We start from the raw sequence: 14108 nt of genomic DNA, 5'->3' as shown, positions 1-14108 counted from the left end.
CGAACTTTACGAGCGCGCCTTTCCATGCACCACAAGGGCTACACTGAATAACAGTGACGTGCGCCTCGCTTCATGGAACGCTAAGAAAAAGGCTTTTCGTAATAATTAAACACTGTCATAAATTCTTGGCACATTTTACCTACATAATATTGTTCGGGCAATAAATGTCATTTGTAAACTATAAAGATTGCTTCACTCTTGAATGAAACTTGTTTTTCCGCTTTTATAGTGTTTGTTCCTCCCAAACATAGCCGCGCTTCATCTCAGCACTCATAACTCCCCTTGCTGGTGTCGTTGGCAATATGTTCTGAACCGCCTTCTGCCCGAAGCTTCGCGACCTATTTGGATCGACCTTGAACAATCTGTACCTTTGATCGAAGCTTATAAACTCGCTGCCTTTTCTGCAACTGCAGTGAACAGCTAAGCAGAAGTGTAAAAAAAGAAGACTGCATAACTGCTGCTTCAACAGATCACACAGAATATCAATTCCCAAACATGACGTTGCTCACGCCGGTAAACTTATGCCTGTTTGTCTTGGCCATGACCTCGGCTAAGCTTGAAGATAAGCAGAGGCTCACAGCTACAGGGCCAGGCCAAGCTCATTCAATGGCGATGCAACGGCAGACGTCCTCAGTTCTGCACTCGGTTTATGTAACTGCCCTGTCTTTTTTTTTCTCTTCTCTTTACCGCTCAAGGGCTTATTTCCAGTCACAGACAGTCAGTTTTCCAAGAAGGCTTACGAGACAGAGAATGTGCTTACAATCGTCATGGAAAACCTGGAAAAGTCAAGCAATTTGGAAGCATTAAATAGGCAGCACACTGTTTGAGAATATAACCTCGCTTTCTGAAACCGACACTGCAGCTGGGTGCCATAAAATGGCTCCAAATATTTTAACAATCGCGCGCCCTAGGAAGCGAAGTTTTCATCCCCTAAGTGGGTCATTACTGCTTATTTTAACGGAAAGAAGCTTGGCAGAACGTGTGGGCATGTCGGTATAGATCCATGGGAAGGCAGCAAATTGAAGCAACCTAAAAAAGGACGGCATTTCGTCCGTGTGCCTCAAATGTGCTCTGCTACCTTCGCCACGAATGCCATGAAGGAAAGAAGAGATACAGACATTTTGTGAAAGTACTTGCATAAACGAGTAGCGGTTGAGATACAAACAGGCAAAAGTGGGGAGGAGATTGATAGTTCCGCACTCGTCACAGGCGTAGGTGATAAGACAGTATAGAAAAAACGTGGCTCATCCTTCCGTCATAGGAATCGGTATAACACGAAAGGGAAACATGTCTTCACAGAAGTAATCGATTCTGTAATGTGTATTGCTATATATATATATTATATATATAAATATAATATATATATATATATATATAATAGCAATACACATTACACAATCGATTACTTCTGTGAAGACATGTTTCCCTTTCGTGTTATCATAGGAATCGGTATAACACGAAAGGGAAACATGTCTTCACAGAAGTAATCGATTGTGTAATGTGTATGTATTATATATATATATATATATATATATATATATATATATATATATATATATATATATATATATATATATATATATATATCATGGTCATGGGCGTTAGCTGTCGGGATGGGTATCTACCACTAGCGTCGTCAACGTGTGCATCCACGTCAAACGGTGCTATAGATGCCAAATTTCAGTAGACATTGTACAAGCTCTAATATATATATACATTGACCATGATTTAACCCTTGTGGTAGCTGAAGTTGTTGTTAACATATACCTGGATACAGCATATGGTGAATCTCACGCAAAAATGGCATCAACAAATATATAACAAACACTGGTACTCGATACGCACTCCTTCAAAGAGTCGGCAGTTGCGAAGAGAAACGGCAAGGTGTGTGCTCTCCAGTAGTAGGGTAGCCTAAGCCTGTGCTCATCCATACAAACCAAACTGCGCTTCAGGAACGTGGAAGGCAGAGGTTCGTAGCTTGAGTCGTGAACGCGCAAAGACATTCCACTTCCCGCTAGCGTGTATCTGGCTCCACCGAGACGCGACATGCACGCGTCGACATCGTTGCCTTTTCGTGGAGCTTAATAATAATAATAATGATAGTTGGTGTTTAAACGTCCCAAAACCACGATGTGATTATGAGGGACGCCGTAGTGGAGGGCTCCGGAAATTTCGACCACCTGTGGTTCTTTAACGTGCACCTAAATCTAAGTACACGGCCCTTAGACATTTTCGCCTCCATCGAAAATGCAGCCACCGCGGCCGGGATTCAACCCCGTGACCTCCGGGTCAGCGCTCGAGTGCCATATTCACTAGACCACCGTGGCGGGGCGCGGAGCATTTTGCAGAAGTTTGATTAGTCGGTGCTATCGTACTCGAAGCAGGAAGCCGGAGAAACACCGTTGGTACATGTTGAAGCTCTGCACTACTCCGACAACGAGCCGTCACAGGTTAAAGGCCGAGACAGACGGTACGATTTTCCATGCGATGCGACGCCCGACGCGGCGGTGGGGAAACCGGAATGGTGACCTTTCATAGCATCGGACAGCCACCATTCCGGCTGCCGCACCGCCGCGTCGCTCGTCGCATCGCATGGAAAATCGTACCGTCTCTCTCGCGCTTAACACTACGCGAAAGACAGAGAACGTAACTGCGTCTAGCGCGCCTCCTCGATGCCACCGCGGCCAGCGTTCCTTCGCTGCAATCGAGGCGCCCTAACCAACCTAACCTAACTGCGTCGTCACGGAATCGTTACCTATCGGCGCTCGTTTGTGTCTGACGCAGTACTTCCCCGCTCCCAGACGGCGACACCGCCCCGCCAACCGAAAGCACGGTGCGGAAGAGAACGCGAGAGATATAAGCTCGTTTGTGGAGCCTCGTACGTGTGCGTCGTAGCGCAGTTCAGTAAAGAAAGAAAAAGGATCGGTAGCGCAGTGGGTAGAGCGCCGGCACCTATTGTCGCGGACCGAGGAGTCGTGGGTTCGATTCTCAGCTGATCCGCCTCAATGAAACTTTCTCTAGTTTTTCTTTGTGATCCGTTAGTGTGCATTTTACCAACGTCATATACGCGACGGAAATCCTTCCGCGGAGTCTTCGTGGACCCTGACATAAAACACTTTCGTGTTAATAGAGGCTCCAATCAAGAATGAAGCTATCAGGAAGAGAACACAGCATGTATTTCATTATAGCAAGTAAGGTGGCTATTGATCGCCGCCGCCCGGTTGCAAAAGGATACCAATAAAAAATTGCCGTAGTTGAACAGTGCTAACCAAGTTTTCGAGTGGTGGCTTGGTTTCGCTCGCCTTGGGAAAGGACGAGACCATTGGTTTGCAGAGATTATTTAACTTTATTACATCTCTTGGTTTAGGCAGGAGCACGAAAGTTCACGGTTCGACTACACGCCGCGACGGGAGCGAACTCGTTGGACCACAAGACAACGCAGAGACGCTGCTCGGCGCTCTAGCGCGAGCGCGCTGTGAACTTGGCTGAAACTCTGGCTATGGCGGCACGAAAGACTCACCTTGAGCCGCTGTTCTTTTTGGCGAACGCGCCGCAGTAGTGTTTCACCAAAGTTCTTTCGCCGGCGTTGCCCTTGGCTGAGTTTGAAGGACAGATTCACACAACGAGGCGTTTCTGGGTTTGTGCGCAGAGAAGTAGAGCTATTTCTCTAAAATTACCATAGTGGCTTAGCATGGGTAAAATGATGCTGATATCAGAACTTGAAGCCCAATCAGGCAATATGTCTATTTGCCGCCATGATGTTTCATTGAAATGGCATCACAAATTATCACAAAAAATTTAACAGTACGTTATGTTCGGCTAGTTGGTGCATCGTTACTTGAATACGTGGCGCAAGGTTGCAACTGAGAAGAAACAAGAAGAGACAGAAAGAACGCCAACTCACAACTAAGTTTATTTTCGTGAAGCGTTCACAATATAAAGGCTCTTGGCGGACATGCGCAGAACATTTCCTTCACCGCACGTGCAGGCATGAACAGACGAGGTTAAAAAGATCGCAATCATGATATCTGGAAACCAGCAACAAACAGATATATCCTAATGTAAAGACGTCGAAAAAAAACACAGAGCTGCGCGAAGGTCGAGGGAAAAAAACCACAAAAAGACTGACGGACACTTCGTAGCCAACCATCTAAAGTACATCTAGACACAACAATTGGAATTCACTACTATGCAGCAAAACTGACGGCACGCTGACGCAAGAATCACCTTTCTTCCTTATTGAAAGGCTTCAAGTAACTCCCGCGCCAGCGCATCCCGGCTCCTTCCAAGCAGCTTCAAGTAGTCGCGTGCGATCGAACTGCGGTGTTCAGCCACCGCACGGTGAAGGAAATGTTCTGCGCATGTCCGCCAAGAGCCTTTATATTGTGAACGCTTCGCGAAAATAAACCTAGTCGTGAGTTGGCGTTCTTTCTGTCTCTTCTTGTTTCTTCTCAGTTGCAACCTTGGGCCACGTATTTCAAGTCACAAAAAAGTCCCTCCTTACTGCTAATATACGCTCTTCATTGCCAATCGATGCACGAGCCCATTCAACGTTACTATTGCTAGTGAGAGAAGCGCAATCTGCTGAAGAAAGGGATGCTGGCCCAGGGTGACAGTCTTCGCTTTCGCACTATAAGACGTTTTCTGTTGTTTTGTTTGTACGTGTTTAGCTTGGTTGTGTCGCCTACTACGCACTGCTGTTACGCGATTGAACTACTTACTTCTTGCTCATATGGATACCAAAAAAGAAAACAGAAAGAAAGCCCGTATTCCTGTGCGATGAGTTCAATAGCGCTGTTCGCACGCATACGCATGCGCTTTTTTTTTTGTCATATTCAGCTCTCCATGAAATGTAGGGCACTCAGCTCGATCTTGTGGCCAATAGCTCCAGCGGCAGGGATCACGAAGCTTGGTCCGTCGTACAATTTACATATGTTTCGAAAGCGCCTCTGTGCGTCCGCGGCCACCTTCAGAATCTTAACATCTACCTCCGGTCTGTGTGCCACTGCGTCGTAAATGATATAATCAACAACAAACAAAAACATTACTGGCGGATGCTCCGCAGTAATAGAAACAACATATACTGGATTGTCTTGGCGGAAAGTAAGCCCTGGATTTTTTTTTACTCGGTACATATAGTTCTTACACCCATGTCTCTGGTACACCTACATCAGTCTATACTATTCTACCATTACCTCACAGTGGGTAACATCAGTATTTGAGGAGTAAGCAAGTAACAATTAGTCGAGGCGCAGGTACCAAGAGAGTCATTGGGATATGACGCACCGGGAGGCCCAGCGGGCTTTCACTCGACATATCCGCTTCTTCTGACGTCTGCGCCGTCGATTCGCTCGCACCGGACGTCGGTGCCGGTTCGTCTGAGGAAGGATCACGCCCGGCGCCGAATGCATTGCCGGTGCCTGAGTCGACCGCCACGAACGGAACGGCTTCCAAATGTACCTTCAGGTGCGGTCGGTAGTTTTACGCGTCGCATGCAAATGAAAGGAAATACGCCAGGGCAGGGACTGTTCAAATAGCCTTAAACAACGCGCTTATTAGCGAAAGCTTTATATGTCTCATGAGGCGATAATTCGACGACTATCACGCGATGACGTCAACGCGAACGGTACACTGAGTCACATGACGGTGGCGCGGTACTCGTCACGGAAAATTTTCCCGGAGCTGCCGGCACCGGTGTTTGTACAAAAAAATTGCAGTGGCTTAGCTCGGCTATGCCAGGATATACGTAGCGTTAGCTAAAGTTCACTTGATTATTCTTAGCTTTCCTGGTTGTCAAGCTTCTCTGCTTTCCTGCGCCGCTTAGCAGCATTTGCGCTCACCTTCTCCATGGCTATTCCACACTGGCAAACGCCAGCCAGCCGGTCTGACAACTGGCTAACCTCCCTGTCCTTCCATTTTTCTCCTTCTCCTCCCCGCTATACGTATACCCCACTGATACATCTGCGCATGCGCGCAAAACGAGAGGCGCTATCAAGCGGCTCCGGTGCAGCGTCAGACGGCCACTGCGTAACGGAGGCGCACAGGTGGGCGGTCGCCGACGCCAGTGCGTCTGCCACGGCTATGACGTCACTCCTCTGGAACGCGCAGACCGGTGAGGCGCGCGGTGCGGCGGCGGCTCCGGTGCGCCAGCTGTGCGCCGTGTGACGTCACTGCTCCTCGCGCATGCGCAGCACGGCTCTTGGGCTGCCACGCGAAACTGCTCCACCTCAGCCAGTTAGCTAACGCTACAAAAATGGTTACACTTATGTATACGGCCATTAGCAGGCGCCCGATGGGGTGACAGGATAACGGAGGTGGGTCTAAGGAGGACACCTACAGACAAAGCGAAAGATGTGCACTAGTCAGCGTTTAATGCATCGGTGCTAAAGCTTTCGCGTTCAAGTCTTATTATAGACAGTGTTTTTAATCCAAAACTCTCTCCCTGAGAGTCCTATATACACGCCATATAAAGTGACTATTTGACGGGAAAACAATACATGTGGATGGTTAGCTCACATTGACATTACTGGCTGATTTCAAGTCACCAACGAAGAAGAAAGATAGAAAAGAAAGAAAAGTAAGCACGCTATTTATGCACTGACTAACCCAGCAAAAGCACCCTATACTCGCAACGCCAAACCTTCTAGGTTTTACAAAGTAATCTCCGCTTAAAGCCACGCGTAACAAAAATGAGTACTCGGAAGCTGTTCTTCACGATTAGTATGCACTTATAATCATATACATTTTCAGTATACTTTCATACTCTTTACAAAATACGCCAAAGTTCTAATGGTGTGGCGTACGTCCCACATTATTATCATTATCATAGGCGTGCGCAGGGTTCCCCATCAGGGGGGGCAAAGGTTCATCGCAGTGCCCCCCCCCCACCCTACAAAGTCAATGTATGGAGCAGATTTTGCACCTCCCCCTCTTAGGTGACTAGAAGGGTCTATGTACGGGACAGATTTTGCCCCCCCCCCCCCCCCTCTTAGGTGATTAGGGGGGGCGGCCGCCCCCCTGCCCCCCTGTGCGCACGCCTAAGACAATGAGAGGACTGTTGCAGTAGCGTAGCCAGAAATTTTTATTTTGAGGGGGGTTTCAACCACACTATACTTTATATATGTTCGTGTTTGCGTTTGTATGTGTGCGTGTACACATACACATGCAAAATTGAAAAATTTCGGGGGGAGGGGGGGTTGAACACTCCACCCTCTATGGCTACGCAGTAACTGTTAGACATATAGGTCTGAGAGAAGATCAGCTTCGAGATTACTGTTTCGCTTTTCTCCTTGCTGTAGGCGATGTCTTGAAGATTGCAGCGACACGGCGTTCACGGCCTTGCCATCCGCCCGTGGTAGTGGCGACAGCGCTGCGATGTTGTCTCCTAAGTGCGAGGAGGCAGAGGCTTCGCGCGCTTCAGTTTTGGCTTACTGCAAGATGGCGGCGAAAATGGTCGGATCCGCGTCGCTCGTGTTCGCCGTCGCCGCCGCTATCGTCGCACTGGGGCAACTGCTGGCCTTGGGTGACGTCATGGGCGAGGACCCTTCGTTCGTCCCGTCGCGGCCCCTCATACGGGGTCACTTCCCGGAGGGCCCGGTGCGACACGCGGTCGGTGGCAGCGCACCGACCAGGACGACGAAGACGACGATTGCGAGCGCGTCGAACGCCGCGGACGCTAGCCCGACCCCAGCTGCGCCCTCCACGGCCAGAGAAAAGCCATCGTGGACGGTGGTTACGGAAGCGGGACCCCACGTTTAAAATGCAGTTGGCCGTAGCAGTACTGTTCACTCAACAGTATAGAGCACACAAGACTCACGATTCTCGAAGCTGTGCGGGTCATGAAATTACAAGCGCACTATCACTTTGTCTGGCTGGTCCATCGTATGTTTTAGATTCTGAAGCATAACTGAAGAACGTGCTTGTAGCGAAGACGCCGCAATCGATGATGTCTATTCAAAGAAACAGGAAGATAAAATGTGTCATATGAACTTGTATACAGGGCGCCCCAGATATCTTTAGCCAGGGTATAAAAATATGCCGACGCATTCTATGACGACGCGACCAAATGCATGCTGATGACTACTGCCTGGAGTAAGTCAGACTATTTTAAATGCGAAGCATTTCTTAGCGAACCTTTGGCACTTTGAGCGTTTCTATCTACGTATCTATCTATCTATCTATCTATCTAGCCGCCTAGGTCTGGGTGCTCTCATGATCGCCTCCCTAACTTGGTGTACACCAAAAATTGCATGGCAGGGTAAGAAGATTTGACAAATATGATTGCCGTGTCATGACATGAATAACGTTAAAATCCTCTCGCGTACGTCGTCAAACCCTTTCCCTAGACACGTGTGGCACATACCCGTTCACCACGGGCCGCGGTGTACGGGTATGCGCCACAGGTGATTGACAATTATATATCTACCCAGGAACGGCGAGAACAGACATTGGTAACTTAAATGCTAGAACGTTAAGGAAAGCCGACATCGGCAGCGTTCACTCAAGGAATGGAAAGAATGAAAATTAGGATCCCAGCAGGAATCGAACCCACGCATTCTGCGTGGCAATCAGGTATTCTACCACTGAGCCGCGCCAGGTCTGTAAACTGGTTTGGAAAAACAGCCTACGCAGGCGTAATATCGGTGCAACGTCATTGTGGTTGTGGTGCGGGCTATCTAATTTCACAAGAAAGGAATAAACACTACAAGATACTCGTACGATGTGTACTCCTACGATACAGGCGCCATATCAGATTAACGTTTGTAGTTCCAGTGTTTGCTCCGCTTTCATAGCAGTCTAATAAACATAACGTTTGTATTCCTATGATTCAGCAAGCTATATTGAAGCATTGCTCGACCCCGGAGGAATACATTAACGCAAGTTACATACGATATCCACATCACCACAAGGTAAAGTACACTTCGTCCACCAGAACGACGCAGTGTCCTCTTCATTTCTTACGAGGCTGGGCGATGGCCTCATGCTGACCGAGGATGATGCCAGATTGATTGACAGACGGTTTGTAGATCGGCTACATAGGCCACATACGCCCAGGTAGTCTACAAATACGACAAAACACCACCCACTGATGTTGGTCTACGTAGCACTATCCAGGCCTACAAAAGCCTCGACGGCCTGTACCTCACCAACGCGAAGGGTGGCTTCAGTTCCGACATGTTGCCGGCTCTGTCGACAGACAATGTGTCGACGAAATGACCGAGGCATCCACGAATTCCAACAGCTCTACTATACCACATACTCATTACCATGGACCCCGTCACCACGTTCACGACCCGGATCTATAACAAGTCATGACCAGCTGCTGCTCACTGATCACGGTGATGATGCCCTTGTTCAAGAACTGTCAAGAACTTCTTGCACACTGCACACAGGTTCGTGAAACGTGCGTGCGTTCTCGGGACACGTATAAGCACTACATATCAGCTTACCGCTTCTGGTGTTGGTAATACCCACGTTGCCATTGGCAGCGTTGCCCAACCGTAAACAGCTGGTTATATAACACATATGCGGCTCTTCAACCTATATATGGTGCGTATAAATTATACAAATCTTTAGCGTCATTTTGTAACGTGTCGCTCAGTAAAAAAGTTACGCCACTGTCACCTACCCGCCGCATGCTTCGCATAGACCGACTCCCACGGTACGTGGGTTCTGCCGAACTTTTTTTTCTTAATTTGAATTTGAATTTGAACTTTATTCAGACATTGTCTGGGATGAAGGGGCTAAAGGCAGATGCACTGCCTGCCAAAGGCCCCCCTACCCATACATTGCTCAGGGGTGGAAAGCCGCGGCCCATCGCAAGTACAGGTAACAAAAAGGAGGTCAAAACACAGGCATATAGGCGATCAAAACACAATTGCCTAATTAGACATGTTTCATTAATAACTTTTGAAGCAAGGAAGCTGGGCAAAAGTTACAATAAGAAAGTTGTAGATCAGTTTGCAAAAAGTCCGATTAGACACTTTTTTACTTTTATCTGTTAAGTATTAGTGTTTTTCTGCTTACTACAGATGCCCGCGAAATACATAGAAACCACGTGACATGCCCGCTCGCGCCTATGCGCGCTTAGAGTTACTGAAGGTAGCATATACAGTAACTCTATGCGCGCCGTGATCGCAGTGATTTCTAACGTTCCGCGTACAAACGATGCTTTCCAAACGGCGGTTCGTGACAACGATAAGCACGCAGCGGTTATCGCTTGTTGTTGCCGCTAGCAAAACGTGCGTCATGGCACAGCCAACACATCGTGGCTGCCCTGTCGAAGCAGTACACCAGGCCAAATGATATGCTGCTTTTTCCACGCGAAACGTTGGGGAGCACTGCAACCACTGCGCGCATAGGCGCGCAAGCGGGCATGTCGCGTGGTTTTTTTTAAATATTTCGCGGGCTTCTGTAGTAAGCAGAACAAAACTAATACTTAATAGATAAAAAGTTGAGAAGTATCTAATCAGACGTTTTGCAAAACTGATCTACAACTTTTTTATGGTAATGTTTTGCCCAGCTTAGTTGCTTCAAAACTTAGTTAATTAAACATGGCTAGTTAAGCAATTAAGGACAACACAAAGAATAGTGTGACGCAGTACAGGCAGCAGTCAGCAACATGCATTTGGTCTAGTCGTCGTAGAGTGCGTCGACCTTTTTAAAATCTGGCTAGAGATAGCTGGGGCACCTTGTATAGAGAGAGTGCAGAAATTGGTATGGACATTTCCTCAAGGTCGCTGGATATCGAGGCACGTGTACAGAGCAATAATAATAATAATAATAATAATAATAAAATAATAATATAATAATAATAATAAGAAAAGAAGAAGAAGAAGAAGAAGAAGAAGAGTCCGAGCATTTCTTTTTGTAGATATACTGGCGCATTACCAACACGCCGGTACCAGCGTTTTATCGGCCTTTAATATTTTCTCGCATAAATATCGTTACACCGCCGTGACTTTTAGCGCTAGTCGCAGAAAACGAGTAACGCTCAAGATAACTGGCTTCGCACGTATCATTCGCAGTCTGCGATTCAATTGAGTCCTTGCTCAATATGCACTCATTAGAACTCGTTAAAAATATTTCAGCTCGAATAATCTTATGTAACGACAATCGAACGGCAAGTGTGTCCGCCATGAAAACCAATGTTTGACTAACACCACTTTCCTCTCGTAAAATCGCATAATACAAATTGGTCGTGCGGAATGCCACAAGGCTGTGGAGGGGTTGACAAATGGACGTTGACAACCACCCGTTCGTAGAACGAAGCCGCAAGGAAACCCGCGTTAGAAAATCGCACGTTTAGATTTCTCAGAAACAAAGCTTCTTAGCGGTCGAAAAATTCGCCCTGGTCCGGGAATCGAACCCGGGACCAACGCCTTTCCGGGGCGGTTGCTCTACCAATTTAGCTAACCAGGAAGCTAGCAATTGGCAGTGCGAGGGCGAATTAATCGACATGTCGAAGCGCATGGTTATAGAATAATGAAAATCGGCACTGCGGAATCCCGCAAGATGGCAGAGGAGTTAAGAAAGGGAAATTGACGAGCACTCGAGTGCAGAACGAAACCACAAGGAAATCCACGTTTAGAAAATCGCACGTTTCGCTATTTTCCCATAAATTATACGATAATTTAAACTCCGCAAGGAAATCATTTTTCAACCACAATACATATCGCTTTGAATCGACCATCGTTATAAGGTTGATCTCGAATGTCATACTAAAATTTTCTTTCAGTAATTGATTCTTCGATCATGCACAGAGTTGAACCAACTTCCTGCAGAAATCTTATCAATTCACGATAACCAATTATATCGAACAACTTTAGGTAACACTGTATATCTAAGCCTTTTTTTCCTTTACTTTCCGTGTGTAACCTGAGCGCATTCCGTAATCCAAAACCTTGTTTTCGTGCTATATGTTTGCAACATTAGCGCATTTTTCATCACTTATATGTGATCACGTTATGTGGCATTGTTAATCTTAACTAAAACTGTATAATTAGAAGCCTCTGTACTGAAACGTTCTATCTGTTTAAGATTTTCGCTCGTTTACACTAATCACTCCCTTCTAGTGCCTGTGATTCTGAGGATTTTAATAAATAAAATACAAGTAAATAACTTGTACGCATGACGACAGCGACCACTAAATATGATCCCTTGCTTCTAATCAGATATTTCAGTTCGCCATGCCGACCTCGATTGAGCAGTAAATTAGCGTAAGATGGATGGATGAAAGCACCCAGGTGTTACACTGGCTACACCTACGTGTGCATAAGGAAGCCTTGGGTTTACGCACTATCTCTTACATCCACTTCATTTTAAACAAACATAAAGGAGTACCTTATTTAAAACAGCCACGGTAGGGGCTAGTTGATTGCACGTAGGTAAACGTTGCAGCGTGACTACTAAGACACACACAAAAACGACGCAGGAAGATATGCAACTAAACAGGGCAAGCACGAAGCTTGTTTACTTCACCGAAAACAACTGAAGAGCCTATTACGGATACAAAAACGCGAAAACAAGGTTTCAGTAATTCTTTGTAAAGTTTCTAATAAGGGCAGGAAGCTCAAAAGTAGCCCGGCAATACTTTTAAATGCGAATGCATTTCTTAGTCGGGCTATGTCAGGCGTCGGTATGTGTCCGCGCGCCTCTCCGCTCTCACTCCCTCTCCCATAGCAACAGCTGCGGGCGCGCGCGCTTATCCTCGCCCCTAGCAACCGGAGCAGGTGGTGCGGGCGGAGTAGCGGAGAGTGAGCGAGGAGAGGAGGAGCGCGCTCTGGTGTGTGAGGGCGCTCGCATCGCGGGAGCTCGGCGGAGCTCCCGCGTGTGTGGAGAGAGTGTAGGAAAGGGTAGGTGCAGTGCTTTGCCGCTCCTTCTCTCGCCGTTCGCTCTCTCTCCTCCCTGCGCCACTGCCTCAATGCAGTGCGTTACCTAAAACGTTGCTGATCCGTTTGAAACGCGTTTGTAGCGTTTGTGCTGCCTTGGCGGGCGCTGAGCCGTGCCCCCACGACGGGAGGCAGAAAATAGCGCCCCTTTTCATTTCTTTCACGAACCATCTCTCTGCCTTGGCACAGCCTGAAAACAGCGCGTTCTAAACGCGTTTGTGCTGCATTGAAGGCGGTGGCAACATCCCTGAGGTAATTACGAACGCACGTAGGAAGCGTTCGTTGAAAGAGGCGCCCAAAAGGGAGACACTTGAGCGCGTCGATATGTCCTGCTTTACGCCAATAAAATTACTACGCCGTGTACTCTCGGCGCAAGAAATGCATTCGCATTTCCTCACGATTCCCTTCGGGGAGGTGGGGGCATCTTTTTTTGAACATCTTCAGAAACGTTGCTGATCCGTATTAGGTCTACTGTAAACGAGCCAAATATTGTTGCACTGAACGCAGCAAGGAGAAGGAGGAATAAACTTTATTAAGAACCAGTAATTTAAGTGCCTTGGCCTAGGCCTCCCACGCGGGGACAAGGAATAATAATTGAAGAATGCACTTTAAGAATCCTGGAAGCCTGTTCATATATGTCATTGTTGTTGTTTTTTCCCACTGCTGTCATAGCCCCACTGAGGCTGCAGTATGTAAAAAAATAAGAATTATGTTTCCAGGATGAAGTCCAGGGGAGCTACGCAGGATGGCCCGAGTTTGGTGAAACTCGGAATCCTATCTCTGGCGACAACCCTTTTGAACGAACTATAGTACGAAAAGGTCAAATACAGCCCTCAGCGCACGCCACATTCCATTGATTACGATGGAACGCGGCGCCACGTGAAGGGCGGTAGACAAAGTTGAGGTAGCGTCATCAAACATCGATTAAAACGTCTGATCTGAATGCTTGAAAAACAATCATTGCACTGTTTCTTGTACGTACGTTTCTTCTTTCTTTCTTTTCTTTCTTTCTTCTTTCTTTCTTCTTTCTTCTTCTTTCTTTCTTTCTTCTTTCTTTTTTCTTTCTTCTTTCCTTTCTTCTTTCTTTCTTTTTCTTTCTTTCTTTCTTTCTTTCTTCTTTCTTTCTTCTTTTTTTTGTTATTGTTATCAATATTCAATACTCAAAATGCCTAAAAACAATTCATAAGATCAATGCTTGGCCAATCCCCCCGAGTGGGT

The sequence above is a fragment of the Rhipicephalus sanguineus genome, unplaced genomic scaffold (assembly GCF_013339695.2).
Source record: "Rhipicephalus sanguineus isolate Rsan-2018 unplaced genomic scaffold, BIME_Rsan_1.4 Seq773, whole genome shotgun sequence".
Taxonomy (NCBI): domain Eukaryota; kingdom Metazoa; phylum Arthropoda; class Arachnida; order Ixodida; family Ixodidae; genus Rhipicephalus; species Rhipicephalus sanguineus.
The sequence above is the reverse complement of the archived record's forward strand: the minus strand, read 5'-3'. Positions refer to the sequence as shown.